The sequence below is a fragment of the Rhinolophus hipposideros genome (assembly GCF_964194185.1).
Source record: "Rhinolophus hipposideros genome assembly, chromosome: 2".
NCBI lineage: Eukaryota > Metazoa > Chordata > Mammalia > Chiroptera > Rhinolophidae > Rhinolophus > Rhinolophus hipposideros.
In genome coordinates, this window is record NC_138048.1 from 29062850 (window position 1) to 29086190 (window position 23341).

Sequence of the window (23341 nt, forward strand, 5' to 3'; positions counted from 1 at the left end):
CACAATGTCCTGTAGAGTATTCAACTGTTCCTAGTGAGGAATAGAAATAAAGAATTGAACTACTGGATTGGCATGCTCTTAGGAAGCTGCTGAACATGTTTTCTCCATGATTCCCCCGATGCCCCGAAGCTCCTGCTACCTTAATTACCTTAAAAATGGGATCTATCCCTCAAAGTGAGTTCACATTTGAGACAGAGAGCTGAAACAGCAAGGAGAAATTGAGAAATTATGACTAGTGTCCCGAAGAAAGGTTTCTGCAATCTACGTTCTGTATAGTCCCTGGAGAAACCGTTCTGGTTTGGGGAGAACTGGAATGGGAACAATGGGAACTAGAAATGAATGCAATTCCATTTCAGTCAACAGGTTGATACCCATGCACCAAAAGATAATTACGGATTCAAAGGAATCCCGTTCAAGTTATCATGATTGTGTTTTCCCGAAATGGCACACACATTAGTCATTAATGCTCTCACATCTTTCCTCTCTGGAATGGGAAGAGACTGTGTCCTAGGTGTGAAAACAGGGCTTTGGAGGTTAATCTGGGTTCTAATCCCAGCTTTGATGCATAATAGTTCTGGGCCCTTGGACAAATTATGTAATTTCTCTGAGTCTTCAATTCCTCAACTGGAAATTGGAGATGATATTTAGCTCAAAGGGTTGCTATGTAATAAACAACATAATCTATATGAAATCAGTGAGCATCTGGCAGGAGTCTAGTAAATATGAATTCACATTTGAGTGTACCCAGTGGCCTCCACCTTGCCCTTCTTTTTCTCCCTTGTCTCTTTGGTGCCCCTCTGTTTATCTTCAAGTACAATGGCAAAATGCTGGGAGAGGCTCCTCGGTATATACATAGACAGTGGTGCCTGGAAGACTTTCCAGAACCAATTTTGTACCCCAGTCTCTCTTGGCTTGACAAGTGACTCTCTTCTAAATATCCTTTGGTGATGTGAGAATTCCCTGCAGGTTTGGGAGTAGATGAGTCCTTTTAATTCTGAGGTTGAGAACAACAGAAACCCAAACCACTGTCATTATGAAGATTCTGATGAAAATGCTGTACAAGCACCCCTTTAAAACATCACTTTTGTCAGTACGTCTCAGAAAAACCATTGACCTCCACTCCCCAACAAGTAAATCTCAATTTGATATTTCTCTAAGCAATTACATGTGAAAATTTCTAAAATGTAACATGTTTTGAAAATTCTTCTTTTTTCTAGTTACAAATAAATAGGTGCTTATTGTGCAAATCAGTCACAAATGTATAATTTAGAAAGTCCTCCACTGAATGCATCTTCCAGAGGTGGCTTAGGTCACAGTTTTTGTGTATTCCTTCAGCTACTTTTGGTTTGTGCGCTAACGTAAGTTGTGTTACAAGCACTATTATTGTTTCTATTGTTTTTTATATTTAACAATAACAGGATCCTACTAGGCAGCCCGCTTTGCAATGTACTGCTTAACTTTAGTAGTACCTTGGACATTATTCCAGCTCATTCGATATAGGACTAGCTTATAGTTTAAGGACTATACAGAATTCTATAGTATGTATACATGTGCCCTGTAATTCCAACACCTTACCAACTACATTTAGATTTAGCTTACATTTAGATTATGAGCAATATCTAAAAGGCAATTCTTACATACAACTTTGTATGACTGTGCAAAGAAATCTGTAAGAGAAGTGGCATTTCTGTATCAAAGTACATATATGTTTAAAATTGTAATATTTTTTCTAAAATGTCCTACAAAAAGGCCGTAGCAATTTGTACTTCCACCAATAGCACAGGAGAGTACTTGTATATCCACAGTGAGTTTTAATAATCATAATTTTTACCAGTTAGTGAGAATTATACATCGCTAAATTTGATTAGTGAAGTCAAGACTCTTCAAATACACTAGAAGGTAAGCTCCATGGCGCAGGAATTATTATGTTCCCTTCACTGCTATGTATGTGCTTAGAACAGTGCCTGGAACGCAGTAGGCAAGCATATTTGTTTATGTTTGTTTTATTATTTCTTCAGAGAGCTGCTAGTCCATGTAATTTGCCTATTTTTCTTTTAAATTTTTCTCCCCACCCCCCAAAGATCTCTTGGTATAATATAAAGTTAAATATTTGCTATGCGTTGCAAATATTTTTTTTTCTAGCTTGTCTTTTTATTTCTTGGTGTGTTTTGCCACTTAGAAACTCCACATTTTTATGAAGTCAAATGCATTAACCTTTTTCTTCAAGCGTGTTTCATGCCTAGTTTTTACCCACTGCAAAATAAAAACAAGATTCACATAGGTTTTTCTTCTTATTCTTTCAGTGTTGCTATAAGAGGTTTATTTTTTGTTTTCACCTGATATTTCTATTTTGATCTCTATGGGTTGGAAAAAATGTATTACATAGGATGAAGAGCATACAGGTAGGAAATCACCAAGTTAAAAGAATTCAAATTTGTGCCACAACGCATGCATTTTCATTTTGGGCTTTTAGCTTTCTTTTCCCAAACATATAAATATAACTTTGTTTGCATCTCTTTAAAAAATTACAAAATTTACTCATGTGCATTACAAAAAATTCAAGTTATTAGAAATATTTAAAATAAAAAGCAAAAATCCTCCCTCACTTAGTCTCTCTGCCCCTCTCTAGAAGAACTATGTTAACATTTTGGTGTGTAGACTTCAGGACGTTTTCCTATGTATTCACAAATATATTCACACATATCAGTGATCCTTTATTTTTCTGCTTGATCTAAATGAATCACACAGTAAAATTTTTCTGAATGTAGAACTTCTAAAGCCAATACACTGTAGCTGTCATCACATTAGTTATATGTATCTGTACATTTATAACAGCGTTGCAATAGCTGTATTCAATAGTAGGATATACCGTAATCTAATTAGTCACTCTTTCTTCCTGGCCACTATTTTCCTGTTTTTTAACATTACAAGTGTGGGGATCCAGAATGAACGTGCCTCTGTGGTATGCAGATTGTTTAGCGCTAAAGGCAACTTTGGGGCAGGCTCAAGAGAAACTTCTGCCTTCCCACCCCTCACCCCCTACCCTTGCTGCCCCGAATTTGAATTAAAGGCCTTGCCTGTAAGAGATGATCACAGATAACTTCTTTTGGCCTATCCATCCTGTGCATCTGTAGCAGACTGGAGTGTGGAAAATGCAGAGAAGCCTTTGTACCACTCACAGCTCTTGGTAACGACTCCACCTTGCACTCTGCTTCAGGAGTGCCGTGGAACATAGTTTGTTTCTTTTAATTGTAATTTCTGAACATGAAAATATAACGTAGGAAATTATTCCCTCCACTGGTTACGGAAGTGCACATTACCTGTATTTTGGCAATTCGTCTTGATGGAAAGAAAGCTCCACCGCTAATCATCACTAAGGGCAAGAAAGATAAGGTTGAATGTGTTTCAGGCTTGAAGATGAAAGAGCCTGGTGTACACCAGCATTTATAAGAAAGTGGGTCGATTTAATGCAGACACCTGTTTTGCGAGCTGGCCAAAGAGGTCTGCTAGTCTGAGATTCAGCCAGCACTCACCGCACTAAAGACATGAAGAACTTCCTTGTAGAGAAAAGAATAGATCAAATAATGATTCCCATAGGAATGACTACCCATCTTCAGACTCTTGATATTGCAATAAAAAAGTCATTCAAGGACCATTTGCGCATGGAAATCAATGACTACATTGAAAATAGAATGGAGAGAAATCAGCGTGGAAACTTTGTGAACCCTAGCCTGTGACTTGGGTGAAGAATTCATGGGATAAAATCACTGACAGCTGTGTTGCCAATGCACTATGAGTAGGCTACATGGACAAGAAGTGCTCATTTAAGGAGAGCTCTATTACTGGACACCAGAGATTGGGGCAAATGGGTCTACAGGAAATGGAGTCGCAAGAAATTCAAGCCAGAATGACGATATTCCAGAAGAAGATGACATGACTGTATTTGAATAAATGTAGATTTTTGTACATGAGAAAATGAGACATCCCCTGAAAATAAGCCCTAATACGTCTTTTGGAGCAAAAATTGATATAAGATATATTTTCGGGGAAATATGATAAGACTTTTGCAACCATGACAGGTCTAGTGGAATATGGGGACAGTATCATTTATGAAGTTGCATATAAGCTTTCTGGGAGACTTGAGTTCCTTTTTTGTGAACTCACTGGGAAAAATCAACAGGATGGCTATTTACATATGCAAATCTATGGCTGAGACCCTGATCGGAAATGGAGATGTTGGAGAAGTTATGGCTCTGCTTGAAAGAACGGCCTTCTACTAAAGCAATAGTTTTTCTGCCCTAGGCAGAGTCAGAGCTTTAAGTTAGGCTTTGGACTGTTGAGGCACTGTGGCTTATTCCTTTTGAGATGCATATATTCTTTAAACAATTGTTTACAGGACATAAAACCCCAAGACAGTTAGGTGATGGGCTGGCAGGATCTTCACCTAGAGCTGGAGGAAGGATTGTATATATAAAGGATTAGCTTACCCAAGCTCAGTCTTGAGCCAGATATTATTTAAAACTGAACAATCCAAGCCTTGAGAAATGTTAAGAAAAGAAAACTTCTTATTAACTTATAAGGGAAGATTGTAAGACAGTGGCCTCTTGTCACTTTATGGGTGTCTCCAGTCGTGGGGTTCAGGTACTATGGTCCGCTGTGACTGTCCTATTGAGAGCTCACCCCTATGTGTAGGTCTCTTCTACATGAAGTAGATAGTCCTAAATCAATTATGCCAAGAAAGCCTACACTTGGGACAGGCTATGAGAATTTAAAAGGTAGGTCCTATATTGGGGGTGAGGAAGAAATACGACTTTCTTTATTTTAACCTTACCCTAGACTGAGTCTACAGGTGCTGAGGGTAGTGTGGCCTACCTGGCTTTTACCTGTCCCTAGGTATGCCGAGACCACATACTATGAAACAATGTCATTTTGATTCAAATGATGCAACATCCATCATTGAAAAACAAACCTAGCCAACAGGGCTAGCACTATATGTACACTGACCAAATAGTTTTGATTTCAGGGGACTTTCAAAGACTCTGCATGTTCTAGAGACTTCTCTCCTACTTCCTGGTCTTCCCCTCACACCTTATTAAAATAAATTTTCTACACAAAGGTTGACTTAAATATATTTACATTGTAAAAATGCTTTTCCCCAAACAATTACCAAAGACACTATCCAGAGAGGGCTAAAAACCTGTAAGCCCATCACCCTGCTTAATTCTTTATCACCTTCCACAGGAATGCAAAATTTTTACGCAGTTGTTATCATGTGCTCATACACTAATGTATCATGCATTTTTAAAAAGTAATGTTAGTCAGTTCAAAAGCCCCTGCCCCAGATGGTTACATAGTGGTGTGATATTGAGACAGGTTAGTTAGCATGTTGTTAGGTAGACAGGAAGGTCCCTGGTGCAATAAACAAAAAAAGAGCCATATCCTGAAACTCCAGGTGCTGGAATGTCATCTTCACTCTGGAACAAAGATATAAGACTGTGCCTTGAGGTTAATAAATAATCTCAAATCCCTTTTGGCTGGTCAAAGGAGCAGATCTGATAGATAGGAATGGGTTAGTTCGTTAATCCCTTCAGGATGAGCAAACAGGACAAACCTGATAGATGAATTCCATTAGAAGGCTCCAGCCCCCTTCCCCAAGCAGCCAAGGGAAGGTATAAAAGTAAGAACTTTCACCTCAGTCCTGGGCACCCCCATTTGGGATCCCCTCCTTCTAGGGAGCTCTGACCCTTTGCTTTCAATAAACTATCCTCTTTTTAAAACCTTTTGCCTCTCCCCGGTCCGTGTGTCCATTCTTCGGCTTCAGGAGACCCTGGCTCACACCCAGAAACTGCCGCCAGATCCCACATCATTTACATCAATATCCTGGGAAAAAAAATGATTTTGGTCCCAGGTACTTTCATTTGAATCATAGTTCCAACATAGGCGGTAAGGCCTTGACTTTCTGATTTCTTCATTTTAGAATTTTATTCTGGCTTGTGGGATGGATGAGAGGGACAGATATGGCAATGACTGATTGTTAATATTCTTCCTGAATTTGATGGGTTTTGTGACAAGCACTGTACGGAGAATTTTTAATTTCATCCTCTATTTTAATCCTCCTGACAACCCCTGAATATAAATTATATTACCTCACTTCACATGACAAAAAGGAAGTATATTGAGGTTAGGACATTTGCCCAAGGTCACACGGCAGGCTAGTGGAGGAGGTGGACTTTCAACTAGGCCAGGCTACGAAGAAGCCTTTCAACTTGGCCATCACAGGCCAAGAAGAAGCACAAACATCACATAAGAACAGTGGGTCTCCCTTTAGCACATGACTTTGCAGATCAAAAATCTCAGGATGGCTAGAGAATGAGTGATAACACTGCTTTAATTCTGAAGATCACCAGCAAGAGCTGGATTCATACGGGACTCGAGGCAAACTAAAACAGCACAGTAACCTCAGGAAAAAAATTGGCCCATCTGGACAAATTCCCAAAACATTTTCCACTACCCTGATGTCTCCAGAGCCACCTCTAAAATTACAAAATCTGTGTGTGTCACTGCAAAGGAAATTTGAAGAAAGAGAAAGGGATAGGAATTTTCTGAACCCTCTCATCGTTTTTGATTCGCAAAACTGGGAAAATAACAAGTACTGCCTCCTAAGGCAGTTGTTAAAATTAAGACAAATACCAGAAGGTCCGTCACAGAAGAAGGACTTTGTTTCAGTGCATGACACATTGCCCGCTTGAATTACACCCAAGGCTGTGGTTCTTCTCTCTGGGGTCATTTGATGGCATGTGATTATGATGCTCCTTGCCCAAAGGCTGGAGCTATTAATTGAATGTTGCTAGACAATGCATTATTTCACAAACACTGAAATTTAAGAAGTATTCAGAGCTATCCAAGTATGAGGACATTACTAACATATGCTTTTCTTAAGGGCGAGCTACTTTAACAAGAAAAGAAAAAAAACTTACTTCCCACCTTCATTCTTCTCCCTAAAAAAAAAAAAAAAAACATCTCCAAAAGATAAAAAGCACTAACACATTCGTCCTTGGAAGGCAGAGTTCAGGAATTCTGGAGCTCTCTCAACACCCCTTCCTTCCTCCTCGGGGCCAAACCTCCTGTCCAGTGTCACAGAAGTCCCCGGTGCGCCAAACAAATGTTTTTACTTCTGCCGTCCTCCAGCCGGGCGAGGAAGGGGAGTGCCCGGGCCGCCCCTCATTCTCTCCCCGGCAGTTTTCCAATAAAACCAGGGCGGTATGGGAGTGTCTTCTTGGCTGTGGAACTTGATACTCCTACCTTGTCCTGAAGCCACCCGCCGCTTTTCCCCAGCCCTCCCTTCGCGGTGATTTTCCTCTCCGGGACGCCCTGCGAGGGCGCGCGGCCGGTGTCCCCCCCAGCCCGAAAGGTAGGGGCTCGGCTGCGCTCCTGACGCGCCGCTCGGGGGACCCGGCGCCACGCAGCCTCCCTCCCGCATTGCACCTTCCTCCGTGAACGTGCGGGCGGCTTGCGGCCACCGCCCATCTGGCTCCAGCAGCCGAGCAGGAGGAGCTTGCCCGCCGCCCGAAGGCGCTCGGCACAGCCGCCTGTGCACCGGACCCGGGCGCCGCCCGCAGCGCCCCGGCTGGAGGGCGCCCCGCCCCGCAGGCGGCGCCGAGCCCCCCGCCGCTCCCCCGCTAGGTCTGGGGAGGCCGGAGCGTGGCCGCGCCGCCCCTGGCCCGCGCCCCCTGCCTCCGGTTTCCGCCGGCCGTGGGCTGGGGCGGCCCGATGCTGCAGGCGCCGCGGGAGAGGCAGCAGCCGGCGTGGAGCGAGCGGCGGCGGCGGCGGGCGGATCGCGGCGGGGCCCCCCGGTAACTCCCCCGCGCCGGCTGGCGGCGGGTTTGCAGGGCCGGGCGACGGAGGCTGGGGGTGCGACACCGAGCGCCCGAGCCGGGCCGGGGGGGTCTGGTCTGTGCTGCCCAGGTCTTCGGGTTTTGCAGCCTCTGAGGCTGAGTGTCGGGGGTGGGGGCGCGCTGAGCAGACTGCCCCTGCGAGCACCCTCGCATCCCAAGAGGTGGGGTGCATTCGCACCCCCTCCGCCAGAGTTTGGGGGCTGGGGGCCCCCGAGGGGCGCTCGGATCCCCGTGCCAGCCCAGGGAGGGCGGGAGGGGCGAGGAGCCCGCGGGCGGTTAGAGGGGCGCGGGGGGCCGAGGGGACCTGCTCTGTGGCCCCGTGTTGTCTCATTGCAGGGGAGCTCGGGCGCTCGGGCGGTTGACGGGGTGACCGGCTCCTCGCTCTCTGTTTTCTTGCGACCGAGTCTGTACGCCCGCAGGGCCGAGAGGGCTGCGAGGTGCCAGTCTTGGCCCTTAGCAACAAACGTCCGAGAGACCCTGCTTCCCGCCACGGGAGAAGGAGCCCTCACAAAGCGGGCCGCTTGGCAGTTTGGGGGAAAGGGCGGTGGTGAGAAAACTGCAGTGTTAGGGCGGCCGTTAGTTGTCAAGATACCGAGGAGAAACTTGTCATTTTGAGGCCGCCTGTTCCGGAGCGCCCCGGCTCGCTCAGCCCCCTTTTGGTGTGCTGTTATTTCGGCTTAAAAGAAAATTTACAAAAAGTGGCTTCCAGACACTAAAGCGCAAAACACCTTTTCTGACCTTCAGTAGAAAGGGCGGGGAGGGAGGCTGGGGGCAAGGGTCGGTGTTTGCTCTTCCAAGGCACTCTTAGAAACCGAGTGAGAGTGGGGATGAGAATAACATTGTGAATGTCAGTGTATCAGAAACCACACAGGCCACAGATTCTCAACTCAAAGTCAAATGTGCCCTGAAGAGGAACGTGCTCTGCGCGCTATGATTAAGGAGATAGTTAAGGACGCTCTGCAGATCAGCCCGACGCTCCTCGCCCTCCGAGGCTCTATGGCCCCATGTTCACGCTGATCTTTAGGTCTCCGACGGCTCCCCTACTAATCTGTCCTAGATATTTAACTTTCTGATGTCCACATTTCCTCCCTGAGCTGCAGACCATGAAACTGTCTTTTTGTTTACATGGCGATGTTAAATATTTGTGAAGATCTGGTCAGGCTGCCAGGTTATTTTCCGGTTCAGAGCATGCTGATTGCACGTTTGGAAATTGGTTTGTGACGCTGCCTTTTGTGTTACCAAGGACTGCTTTTCATACTAAGACCTGCAAAAAAGACAGTCTTAGACTGTCTCCTTTGTTGTGTCCAAATAAGCCTAAGTGCCTTGGACACTTTAGATAATGGTTTATAATGGGGAACTTTTCTGGAAACTCTGTATTACCCTGATGGGACTTCATAAGCTGTCCTTAATCGTTCCAGTGGAGGGGGAACATGAGGTCTTCACTTGTTGGGACTTCCCTTGAGCAATAGTTGCTGAGTGTCACAGTCCCAGGTTGTACCATATTTCCTTCTAATGGTGCAATAAAGTGACACTGCTATTTGACTACGTTTCAGTAGAATTGTTGGAAATATTCAATTTGTTCTTATGCCTAAATCAATGAAAATCTTTGAAGCTCAGAGAGAAATAGACACCATTGGCCAAATCATGCCATTAAGAGACATACCATTAAAAAACATCAGCCTGTCTTTTGTGAAAATTGTAATTTCTGGTTTTTTCATTCTAGAACTTAGTGGCAGCTGTTTTCTTCTGATGGAGCTATTTGTGTGTTCCACATCATGTGGAATATAATGGGAAGGAAGTGAAATAACGCTCTATTTCCCATATTTCTCTGATAAGCTTCATCTACTAACCATGCCAATTACTACTTGGCTTCCATGAAAATTCCAATTCTAACCAGGGTTGGGGACCAGAGATCTGTTCAACATATATTCTAGGTGATGCTTGTCAAGGAGGAGAGGAAAAGCAAGAAAATCAGGTGGATTTTCACTGTGATCCCCGGTGTGTTCCCATCTGCTATTTTATTAAATCTTCCCAACAACACTGTGAGACAGAATGTTCAGCCCCATGGTATAGTTAAAAAAACCTGAAACTGCCCCTAGGTTAAGTGACTTGGAATGGATCACATGAAGTGTGCTTCCTCTCTGCCTTCCATCATTCCAGGAAGCCTCCACGGCACACATGTTCACACATTCTTTCCTTCTTTGTGTATATCTTTCTCCTTTGCCTTGCTCTCAAGTTATGTATCCCCTGATCTGAACCAACTTTCGAAGTTACCCCTTAGGCTGGGCTTCTTGAAATCAGGTGGTCTGCTTACTATCCCTTTCCTTCTCATAGCGTCAGACTTTCACCAATTAGGCATCTTCTATCTTCTCCACATTTTTGATATGCCACTTAGGTGTGCTGTGTCTGGCCAAATTCAGGAGGTCGTTTCCAATGGGCTGTGTTCCAAACGTTCTTTTCATTCTGAATATAGTTTCACTGGAGTTCCAACTCATTTCTCTTGCTTGGAAGACGTCTTCCCAGGGCTACATCCCCATCCTCATAGATGGAATTAATCTCTCTCTCCTGTTTATTCAAAGTACAGTGGATAACAATACATAGTACAATCTCCAAGTGAACTCTTATGGGTTAAAAATAAAAATGTATTTGATTTGCAGCAAGCCTGATATGTCGAATACAATGTATGCATTGGACATTACAGGGTTTCAGTAGGATACTGTCTATGTGGTTCCGTATCAGGGTGTCAGAAGCCAGTTCCCTCACCGTGGGACTCAGTAGCGTCTCAGACTTGACAAAGAACTTGGCTGCTATGCTAATGTTGGGCGAAGGATAAAATTCTGGAGGTGAGGTTATGAGAGTAAAAGAGAGTTAAGGATCAGTAGGATCTGAGTCTCTTCCCCATGTCCGTATTTCTTTTTCTTGGAGAGCTTTTGGTCATCCAGTGGGGAGCAGCCTGCTTACTGTTTACTGCCACAACCTCCTGCATCTGGACATGGACTTTCCTCTTCCTGAACCACTGGGAAAGAGGGGAAGGAGAGCAGTCAACCTGGAGGAAATTTTCTGCTCAGGAGCACTGAAAAGCTGACTGAAAAGGTTCTCTTCTTCCCCATTCTTTCATCCTCCTCCTTATACCTCTGACACATGTGCAAAAGGCATTTTGTTCAGTAGCATGTAATGATGGTCTTTGAAGTGTTCTTTGAAGTAATGATTTACTTATTATCTGATTGGGAATACAAAGAGCCATAGAAGGTGAGGAGAATAAGGTCTCCAGACTAAGAGATGGCAATGAAGCTGGAGATGCATGTCTGTGGGTCACAATCATTGTGCTGGGAGGGAGGGGTGACAGGGGAGCAGAGAGTGGTTCTTCAGTGGATCCTGGGTGACTTTCTGCATGGTCATCTATACAGTGCGATTTGAGATTCAGCCAATATTTCCTGAGAATCCACCATGTGACAGGAGATGTTCTAGATATTGACAGTGGGGATAGGGTGTGAAGTGTTGAGCAAAACAAAGCCCCTGCTCTTACAGAGCTTCTGTTTTTGTGGGAAATGGAGCCATCAAACAAGATACAAATAAATGAAAAACATCTTTTAGATAGGATGAGTGTTATGACAATACAGCATGGGGCTGTGCTAGAGAAGAGGTGGGGGAAGCTACTTTAGAGCAATCTGAATGCTTTTCTGAGGAGGTGATATTTGACCTGAGATATAAATGGTGAGAGGTAGTCAGTCCAGTGAAAAGCAGAACGAAGACCATTCTAGGCAGAGGGAACAGCAACTGTAAAGGCTGAGAGGCATGCAAGAATTTGGGATGTTTGGAGACCTATATGAAAAAGAGTGCAAAAGGGCAAGCTGGCCCTGTGGCTCAGGCGGTTAGAGCTCCATGCTCCTAACTCTGTAACTCTGAAGGCTGCCCGTTCGATTCCCACATGGGCCAGTAGGCTCTCAACCACAAGGTTGCCGGTTCAACTCCTGAAGTCCTGCAAGGGATGGTGGGCTCTGCCCCCTGAAACTAAGATTGAACATGGCACTTTGAGCAGAGCTGCCTCCCGGATGGCTCAGTTGGGTGGAGCGCGGGCTCTCAACCACAAGGTTGCCAGTTCAACTCCTCGAGTCCCACAAAGGATGGTGGGCAGCGCCCCCTGCAACTAAGATTGAACACAGCACCTTGAGCTGAGGTGCCGCTGAGCTCCTGGATGGCTCCGTTGTTTGGAGCGCGTCCTCTCAACCACAAAGTTGCTGAACATTCCTCAACTCCCGCAAGGGATAGTGGGTTGCGTCCCCTGCAACTAGCAATGGCAACTGGACCTGGAGCTGAGCTGCACCCTCCATAACTAAGATTGAAAGGACAACTTGGAAAAAAGGCCTGGAAGTACACACTGTTCCCCAATAAAGTCCTGTTCCCCTTCCCCAATAAAATCTTAAAAAAAAAAAAAGAGTGCAAAGGGGAAGATAGGAGGAGATGAAGTCAGTGAGGAAGGTGGGAGATAGCTAATGTGAAGGCTTCAACTCTTAGAAAGGAGTGTGAACTGTGTTTTAATTAGAATGGGATGCCACTGGAGATTTTTAATTAGAGACTGACTCAGTCTTCCTCCATTGGCAATAGCTTTTCTCTGTCTCTCTCTCTCTCTCTCTCTCTCTCTCTCTCTCTCTCTCTCTCTCACAGTAGGTTTTTCTTCTACGTGTTAATTGGTCATCACTGATTTCCCCTTCCTTGCCCTAGGCCGGGGTTTGGACATATCCCTATAGAGCAGGGCTCAGGGGATCCTGGACAGCGTTCCTCATATACTCAGTTTCACCTTCATGCATAAAGGTCTCCATCACTAGCTCTGATATCTCAACCTCTCTCCAGACTGAGTAATAGCTGGTTGTTTCTAAGAAGTCTCTCAGTTGGCTGGTGACGTCTGAAGCTAAATATTAAAAATTTATTATTTAGTCAAATAAATCACAATTGATATCTTTTACGAGAGGTGATAATCTAAATAATCCAAAAGACTTGCTTTTTCCTGAACTCCTGCTCCCTCTCTCGCAGACTGTCCTCTATGTATTCCATTACGGGAGGTTTATGCTCTTTTTAGAGTATAGTTTCAGTGAAAATGTGCAAGACTCATAATACTTCTCATGGGAATACATTCTATGCCTGAGAGTTCTCATTTCTGTTCATTTTTGTAGATGATCTTGGCAGTCTTAGAGTAGCTCTTGAATCATGAAAGTTTATATCCAAGTCGATAAATCCTAGTGGCACCAGTTTATCAGAAATGAACAGAAAGTCCCAGGTTTTGTCATTTATCCTTTGATTCCAGAATAGCTCACCATCACCGGTATTACTCTCTGGGGAAGCTTGGTACACTCTTTAGAGAAAAAAATGGTTTTTAAGATTCTTTAGCCAAATGCCCTGCTCATCTATTAACTTACATTCTCAACATCACTAATATATGAGTACATGACAAATTTCAGCTTTTTGTGTCTGCTTCTTTCTAATTAATGTAGTGACCTAAAATCTAGAACACATTTCTATTTGAGAGGGCAGCGATTATGTCTTCTCTTTTATACCCCCTGTACCTTGTATCTGGTCTAGTGTCCAGAACATTATAGATTGAGCAAACATTTGCCAAATGACTCATTCAGTGTCAATAATCTTAATATATTAGCTCAGTTATATCATCTTTATAATGGTTATGGCCATCTTTATAACGATTAGGATTATCAATTTGTCATCTCCAAATCTTTACCCATTGGAGAGAACAGGTGAAAGGTGAATTCATCCCTGTGGATTTGTATATATTAATTCAAACCCTTTCGATTTTGAGTCTTCTTTCTTTTTGAAAATGTTATACTGTATTTATGACAACAACTAAGAGAATGTACTAAATATCATCAGATGGATACTCTCAAGTTTGTTTTCATATACAGCAAACTTTCAGTACATTTTTATGATTGATAATTTATGATCATTTGAGTTGGGTAGGTCCAGTTTGTGGTTACATTACTGAAGAAATGTGTGCCAGCATGTGAATAACAAAATCACCTCCCTCTTTAATAAGTACCACAAACATCTTTACGTCCACAGTCTCGTGCACTTGACTAGGCAGAGATTTGCATTGTGTAACTTGCAGTGCTTATTACGATATGTCTTAGGTTCTAATAGTTGTCATTTAACCTAGTTTGAGACACAAACAAATGCCTTGGGAGTGAAAAGCATTCCTCATCAAGATTGCCAGAGCTGGGAGGAGGTGGGGAGGAGTGCCTGGCAGAGGGAACTGAGAGAGAGGTGGTCATGCAAGAGGGGGGCCCAGCTGTGGGCTGTTGGTGAGACTCCTAGTGACAAAATTTCTCCCAAGGAATGTCGTCAGAGGGCATCCTCCTGGTTGAGACATTCTGTATTCATATTTCTTAAATTCTATATACTTAAAGGTTCCGCCTTTTAGATTTGTTAGTTCCTGTCCCACAAGCACATGACGAGTCCTCCCCTATCCCCCACTTGATTTTAGTTCTCAGAGAGGTTATCAGCCCACAGCTTCTAGCAGCTTGCTGGAGTTTTTCTCTTAGGACGGATCCTATTGGAAATATTTAGGCCAGCACCATGAAGGTGCTTCTTTTATTAAAATAAAAAAAATAAATGTATAAAAAATATAATAAATGACATAAAATAACATTAAATGTTTTTATTCAAATCTGTGCAACCCTTTTGCATCTATGAGTCTTTCACTCATTAAGGGATGGAAGAGGCAGAGATAAAAGAGTATGTACATTTTATATGTTCAGCAAAAAGCTAAAGAATAAAAAGACAGAGATCTCCTTTTAAATTTCCAGACTCCTTGTTCTGGACAATATAAAGTTAATATAAAATATAGTAATAATAATTATACTGTAATAATAATTATACTGTAATAGAGACAATATAAAGTTATAAAACTGCACTTAAACATTGGAAAATGGGTTATCCAGTTGCATTTGGAATAGAGCAATGACTTGATAATCCAGACATTTATTTAGGGTATGAATGAATTTTCAACTGCTTTTCAGCAACAGCAATTAATTTAATTTATAATTTAACTCAATGGACAGACTCTAAAAGTTAAAGGAACTCTCTTGTAAATGTAAATGATCTTTGTAAGATAAAGGACCCTGTTGTCAAAATACTTTGGGTATTTGGAACCAATATTTTAGATAAATGTCAAAGTAAGTTAGTTAATCACTCTTGTTTTATCCCAGGTATGCTACAAATAAATAAGAAATAATTGGATGTAAGCAGGATGTTAGGACTTTTGTGGACTTGCTGATCATGAAGTACCTATAAATGTTTTCCAGGCACTGAGTTTGTTGGAGGACAAATGTGGTCCATCTATAGTACAAACACAGTTTTTACAGATTTGGTGGGTAGGGCTCATCTGCTTTAACCATAAAATAATATAATCATATTCTTATAAAAAATTTTCTACCTAAGCTCTCCACCTATGACCACTAGTATTCCTGTTTATGCCTCTTTTATAGTAACATGTCTCTAGCGTGGTTTTCATTAGGGAATTCTTTTTCTGCTCAAGAATCCAGAGAATTTCTCCCACTGGTCTTTGACGTCTTCTGCCATTTCATGTTGCTAACTTTCTTTGTACTGTTCTATTTGAACCTGTAGTCACTGTAAGACTTCCAGAGTTTCAGCTTGGGATGTTCTTTTGACATTCAGTACCTTTCTCCTTCCACTCCACACTCCCTCATTGAGCCAAAATATAACCTGTGTTTGTTTTCCAGCTTTATGGCTTTTAACTGCATGACTCTAACTTCTGAATCACGTTTCTGATCTGTAAATTTGAAATAATACTCACATTACAGTTAGTAAGATAATTAAAAAGTAAACACATATAAATAGTTCACCATAGCTTCTGCCAAATATCAAGCATTGAATCAGTTACTTGCCATTATTACTATAACCCTATCATTATAGCTATTATTATAATTTAATTCTTAAAATGTTAAAAATTAACTTTCTCTAGATGGTCTTCCCCCCCACCCCCCTTTCTTCCGTCTTTCTTCTCAAGCCGTCGTTTCTCAGTCTAGTTGTGTAGGACACAACTCCCTGGCCCATGCTGGTATTATGAGCCTTGCGCTACCCTTGGGTCAGCTGCTCATGGCAGCTGCCCACCGCCAGCCACCAGCCACTCATGGTGGTACCCGGTCATCTACAGCAGCCCATGGCAGCTCATGCCAACTTCCAGTTGCTCCCGGCAGCACAGCTCCAGGGAGAGCTGTTGTTCACAATCTTAGCTGTAGAGGGCACAGCTCCCTGGCCCATCTGGGAATCAAACCGGTGGCCTTTGGCATTGGGGGAGCAGGGTGCTCCAACTGCCTGAGCCACCCAGCTGGCCCTAGCCAGTCTTTCTGTTTGACCTTATCTAGCTCTATTTTTTTCTCAAGTTTGTTTTCTTTTAGCCCCTGACTTCCCTTTGGACTCTATTAATCTTTTCATGTTGTATTTTTTAAATTACTCCAAAGTAAGCAGCAGCAAATATTTGGGCACCTATCATGTGCCAGGCACTGTGCTATTTATAATATACAGATCGGTGGGCACACAGTGGAGGGATGCAGTGTGTGTGTGTGTGTGTGTGTGTGTGTGTGTGTGTGTGTGTGTGTCTGTACATGTGTACGTGTGTACATGAGATTGTGGAATTGGGGATGAAATTTGTTTGTTGAATAGCATTATGAGTACTTCAGAGTAAACTAGGATTAAGAAGCAAGAACGACTTTATTCAGATGTCCATTAAAAAACTTAACATCTTTTAGTTTGAGTTCTTTTTTAATAGTTTAAAAAAACATGATTGCTACAATTATCCCTATTCTTGAAACAGCGTAGGCTTTTTCTTAGACACTCTTCTATCCTCATCCAAATGCAAGGTGGAGGTAGAAAGGGAAGTCCTACTTGAAGAACAGAATCCCAATATGTGATTCTAATTTATGGCAGGGATGGAGAGGCTGGGAGGTGAGATGGAGTGGGGAGAGAGCGGCAGCAGGAACAGCATGATCCAAGGCACTGAGGCATGAAACAGAGAGTATGACAGAATATTGCGAAGTTTGGTGCTCTTAGAGCATAACATTCAAAATCAAGCATTTTAGGAGATGATGCAGGAGAGACTAGGAGTCTGCTCGATAAGACTCAGACACCTACGGCCTACATGTTTATATCTCCCTATAAGGCAATGTGTCTACATAGGTCTATATAGGCAATTTATAACAGGCAAATTGTGTACATTGCTTCTGAAGCTGGACTTGGATTTACATGTGGCATGGAATACATCTCTTCCATTTGCTGTTTTCATAAGAAAATGATAGAAACATTGGTTACGGTAATGTATCTTAGATGTTAGAGCTCTCACTTTTAATAACCCAAGTGTTTAAAACTAAATATAATTTGAGACTTAAGAAGCATGGGATTCTCTATGAAATTTGAAACTAGAAATGAGCTTCGGCAGGACAGAGACATCCGAGAAGAGCAGTATGGAGGTTCACTACAAATTCATGGCCTTCTTTCAGTGCCTCTGTAATACTTTTTACAGAATAGAAAGCCAAATGCTTCCAGTCACAGCTTCATTTTTTATGATTAGGTGCTTGATAATTTGCATGTAAAGTTTGGATAAGTATTTTATTTTTATTTTTTTTGTTTGCATTGTAATTAAGTTTTGGCTTCCTTCCCCTCTCCTCTCTCATTTTTAAGACATCATTCAGTTCTTAATATATCAGTATTCAGAGTATATGCAATATCTGGTGTTAAATGTCTGACTTATATTTAATTCTAGAAAATCTTACATGTTTTTACTACAAAAATATGTTCCCTACGAAGTCTGAGTGGTGTCCAATATATTTTAACTTTGTCTTTTGGTGTTGATTTCTCTTGCTAGGAAATTAAGCAATAGGACCCAAAATATCCTAACCTCAAGAGCTTAAAATTCCCAGAGAAGAATTAGATGTGAAAGAAAAAACACTGGAACTTACTTGAACTATAATTAGTGTGAAAGTGGAATGTGTGGGAGAGGTCTGCAAGGATACTAGGAAAACAGAGGGCAAGGCTAGAAGTATCTTAGCCCGTTTCCTGCACTGTTGAGAGGAGAATATGCCCTTAATATGGGTCTGTGCTTATCAAACAATTTTTTACTCATCACCCATGGATTTACCTACAGAAGCTGCCAATCTGCCAGTTCAAATATATCGACTCCTTGGCACTTAAATTTTTCTAGTTACACACCAGCCTGAGCCAGCAGGGCTGAGCAGATAGCTCTTGGGTTGTGGACCCTCCCAGATAATGCCCCTCTTGAGGACCTACCTAGGCTGCCAAAACCCCTATTTCTCAGGCAGCTCATCTTCTCTAATGTTTTCTAAAGTAAAGATGTAATGGAAATATAGCAGGCATACAGAGGAGTACACAAACTATGTATGTCCTCCATTTCCTCCCAGTGAACTACCTATGTAGCCGGCCTCCTGACATTATCTGCCCTCCGGAAATGTACCAAAACATGCTCTTCCCGTCACAGCTTCCCTCCTTAAGTGTAATCTCCAGCCAGACTCACCACCGTCGGGTAATTTTTTGCGGTGTCTCTTTAACTTGAATTCCCTCCCAGGCGTTCTGGATGGCTCTAGAGTATCAGAGTCCTTCTGGCTGAGGGTGAGGCCTGGTCACCCCAAGAAGGGTGTATAGGTTGAATTGTGTCCTCTCCAAAGACATGTTGAAGTCCTCACTCCCAATACCTCCGAACGGGACCTCATTAGGAAATAGGGTCATTGCAGATGTATGTCATTAGTGAAGATGAGGTCATGCTGGAGTAGGGTCCAGCATGCCCTGTAGGAAGACAGAGGTTTTGTTTTCATTCTGTGGCGTTTTCTTTATTTCTTCACTCTGCCCTTCACTAGCGTTTTGAGACCTGTACCCTTTGGTTTCCTGACACGCCCCAGAGCAAGCCTTGCAAATCAGCCCTCTGTGCCTTCCTATCATTGTCTATCTGGGTCTCTGCTGAGGCGTCCTTACCCAGCTTCCGGGACCCAGACTGCGGCCACAACCTCATCCAGTTTTCCCCAGTTCCTCTGCTCCAGAATCATCTTTAATAGGAAAATCAATCAGATTTTATTTTGTAAAGGAAGTTCCTATTTGCAAATAGTTTGGCATGTTGTAAATAAAGGTTTCATTTTGGTCGACTTAAGCATATCAAAGACCAGTTCTCATTTGAGAAAATAAGAAAGACCTCAGATCAAAAAGCAGCCCAACAATTCGGCTTTAGTTAGTAGTAAGGAACTATGCAGAGCATGCGGGACGGCGGAGCACTCTCTTCAGAGGACTGGTTTTACACTGCCTTCCAGTTTGCCAGTCCTATGCCTGGCAGAGTTTCTGGTGTTAGGGGAACGCAAGGATTGTACTGTGGTGAACCCCCCAGCGTTACTGCACAGACTTACAGAACTTCCTGTGCTCTTCCTTGTGCCCTTCCTTCTCTACCTAAGGACTCGCTGGCCAGCCTTTTGTCTGCAGTGCTCTCAGCGCAGACTCATGTCCATAGCCTGAAATGTCCAAAGCCCAGCGCAATTGCAGTGGAGATGTGCACTTCTAAATTGCCCCTTCCTTTCAGTTCAGAAGCCTTTGCTTACTGCTAGTAACTATGAGGAAGTCTCTAGGAAACTTTAAAAAATCACAAACGTGGGAAGTTTCAAAATTTTAAGTAATCCTGGTTTTCGTTTCTATTTATGGTTCCTTATTCTCTTGCTAAGTAAGCCTCTTTCAACATCTACTTCCTGCTGCTTGTACTACATATTAGTATTTATACTTGCCCTCTGAGGGGGAAGAGCAAAAAGGTGCATGTTTTAGTTAATCGTTTGTACTGTATAATGTGCATGTTATGTAATTGGAAATAATAAAATAGTGTGCTTTCAACCTGTAGTTAAGAAGTTGTTGGGTATATTCAATTGTCTGTGTTTAAGTGGGTGGCTATGTGGACTTACCTTTAGTATACCATGCTTTCTCAGCTCAGACAGTCCTTGCACCCTGAGATCTTGCACCATGTGACAGATGGGTAATAAGTATCTGTTGGATGGATGGATGGATGGATGGATGGATGGATGGATGGATGGACTGATGGATAAATGGATGATGGTGCTGCCCCATCTGCTTGGCCACTTATTTCACTGAATCACGGGTAGAATAAATTTCAGTTGAGTTCACTGCTGCCTTCTGAAGCCTGGGAGGGTTTTCATAAGCCCAGGAAGGTTTTTTGGGCTGGAGGTCAGGGATCTAGAGATATTTCCTTGGCTGGCCTATGGAATGTGCAAAAACATTTGACTAGTTGTTTTTGAAAATGAAGCCGAACAGTCTGACTCCATTGTGACCCCCTCCCCCCCCCCAGTGGCCTGGAGTTACTTCTTTCATTGGAAACCCTGTTTTTTTTTTTTTTTTTTTACTTACCTTCTTGCGGATGGTGTGCACCTCTTTGGAAATCTATTAGAAGAGACCTCTTTCCCCTTCCTTCCAAAGAGAAATGCCCTCTTCAAATTTTCTTTTGCATTTTCTAGACAAGGTTATTTTATAGTGTGAAGAATGCAGCCACTAGTAAACAGTTATCCATATTTTAAAACATCTGCCTTGTGAGGTTTTCCCAGATTCTTTTTCCTAAAAAAATAACATTGAAGGTAATAGGAATTCCATAGATGGGTCTTCACATATTTGTAGACTTGATTTTGGTTTACAATTGATAATAAACCTTGTTAGGATGGCCTTGAGTCAAAATGTTTCATTAATGAAAATAAGGACATTACTTACAGTCACACTGTTTATAGCTGTAACCACTTGAAATCAAAATTCAGCATTTTATTGCTTTGTTGATTTGTACGTGTTATCCAATATTGACTCTGGCACATACGAGGCACTTCTCAATCCCTTGATTCTAAAGAAAATTTTGCTTATCTTTCCATCGTGTTGTGCCTTGGACTGTTTTCTGGTCAGAACACAAAACAAAGGATTCCAGAGAAAACTTTGGTTTCTCTACCTGCTCAAACATTGATTTTTTTTCTTGCCTGGTTATCAGGAAGCAAAGTAGTTGTATAAAGACTTTCTACATCTACTATCTCTTCAATATGTTTTGTTTTCAATAGGATTATTACAGATTTACTTTAACTAGAAATTTATTTTCTCATTTAAAATACTGTTTACTTTTTCCCTTTTCAGAGATTCATAGCGTTTTATATATCTAGGTCTTTTTATGTTACTTGACTTATTAAAGTTTTATGTTTTAGGGAAAAAGAACCCTCTATTTTAACTGAAATTTCTATTAACCAATGTCATCTCAATAAATTTAATTTAAAAAAAGAAACTGCAAAAAAGAAATTTCTATTTGAAAGTTTTTCTACTAGCAATTTGTAAAACTCAGTGGCTTTGTAAACTGGTTTTTCTAGATTGGTAAAAAGAGATTTGGCTTCAAAATGACATTTAGATAAGCAGTTCTCTGAAAACAACCTAAATGTCTACTGGTAGGGAATGGTTAATTTTGTAATACATTTAGTTAATAAGAATACGGAACTCAGAATGAAGTAGACCTTTATGTATCAATGTGGATGGACCTCAAAACCAAAAGTGTAGAGTGGAAAACACAAATTTCAGAATATTATACTTTTGTTATATAAATGTTAGATACCACTGAAAACAACACAGTATACCATATAATGTTTATGCATGTGTGTGGGTGTTTGTATGAATTAAAAATGGACTGGATATCAAAAAGTCCCTGAGAAGATACCATTATTTTGGTTTTTGGGTTCATGGGCATTTGTTATATTAACATACCTACCTCTATTAACATTTTTGTAATAAAATGTCCACGTAATATTTCCTAAGGAAGTAAGTTCCCACAAGGAGCCCTACGTTTATCAAGACTCTAGGAATGAAACTGAAGCCGTTGTAATACATCTATATTTCACGATGATATTCTGTGAAAAATGAAAGTTGACGGAATGAATCTTGAGCACGAGGAAAGCTCAAGTTCACCTGTCTCCTGGAAGATATAATCGTTTACAGATTAAGATTAAGAATGAAGCAGACTGCCTAGACCTGACCCTGGCTTTGAGACCTTTTAGCTTTGAGATCTTGGACAAGTCAACTTCTCTAAGCCTCAGTTTCCTTACCCACAGAGTGAGGGTAACAGTGCCCGTCTCAGCATTGTTGTGAGGCGTATATGAGTTCGTGCATGCAGCAGGCATTCAACAAAGATTAACTATTATTATTATTATTTTCATCATCACTCTTGCTATCAGCAGCCTGAATTCTTTCAGTATACTATTTTTATTCTCACCTTAGAATCTTTGCAAATGCTCTTTCCTTTGCCCGGAATGTTTTCCATTTCCACCCTAATTTCATCTTGTTCACTCTTTCTCAGAGGAGCTCTCTGTGAATTCTCTCAAACTCTTCAGAGAAGCTCTCTGTCCTTTCCCACCTGGGTCAGTTCCTAGTCAAACCACAATTGTACTTTAAACATTATTGGTGAACTACTAGCTGATTTCTACCTCTCTCCTGGATTGTAAACCGTTTTTCTTCTTCACGGCTGTATCTTGCGTGCCTAGAACAATTTCTGGCATAGAGCGGCATCGGGAAATTATTTATTGGCTAAATCAGCAAAATTACCCCAGAAGATGAAAACTTTCAGTTAGTTTTTTTCAGAAAATGAATTTGACTAAAGAATTAACCTACTAGTATATTAGGAAATAAATCTAGGATTGTATGCTTTTATAAAAAATATATATCACATGTATTGGTTTATTTGTAATACAAAATTATAAGGTCCCCCAAATGAAGATTTGCACCATATTTGTAATTTGGTTTTAGAGGATCATCTGATGGATGTTAATATAAGTTTATTTTCCTTTGCTATGGAAAGCAGGAAAATTTCCAACACTTTAATCTTAAGATTTGATTTGTTTATCTGATTGTTTACCCTCAAGTTAACTCACGTTTTTCTTTTTAAAATAGCGAAAGAGGCATTAACAACCAGGAGATACGGTATTTCCCAGGGAGCAGAATAAGCTGGGCTCATTCAGAATAAACTGATGTAATAAGTAGTTTGAAAAAAGGGCTTTTGTAAGTCAGATGGAATGTAACTTATAACTTTTAAGCAAATTAAAACAGTAAACCCATTGGAAGGGGGACTTTCAGAGTCAGGAGGAAAGGCAGGAAACTGGTTCCCACTTAGTTGTGGGTTTATTTAGTCTGGGAGAGAAACCTAAGAATTCTTTAAAATTTGAGGCAGATCTGTGTGTTCAGATATTAGCATATTTCTCCAGGAAAGACATCACAGAAGATTTTGAACTGATGCAAGACCAATTTATTAGATAAGTAGGGGAGCAGAGCAAAAATATAAGCAAGCAAGAAACGGGGACTTTCAGAGCATTGAAGGAATTTTTTTGACCGAGATGGATAGAAGGAAAGTGAAA

At 41.7% G+C, this 23341-nt stretch overlaps 1 protein-coding gene across 2 annotated transcripts in view; it reads left to right on the forward strand.

The window, feature by feature from the left end:
* The first annotated feature begins 7275 nt into the window (after window positions 1–7275).
* Window positions 7276–23341, forward strand: part of ST3GAL6 (ST3 beta-galactoside alpha-2,3-sialyltransferase 6) — a 69200-nt gene continuing 53134 nt past the window's right edge. Inside the window, exon 1 of one of the 2 annotated variants that reach the window (XM_081027066.1) lies at window positions 7276–7411. The gene's annotated coding sequence lies outside the window, so the exon portion shown is untranslated. Of the gene's footprint in view, window positions 7412–7609; window positions 7854–23341 lie in introns of those variants that run through there. The other variant, XM_081027067.1, reaches the window with a different exon arrangement.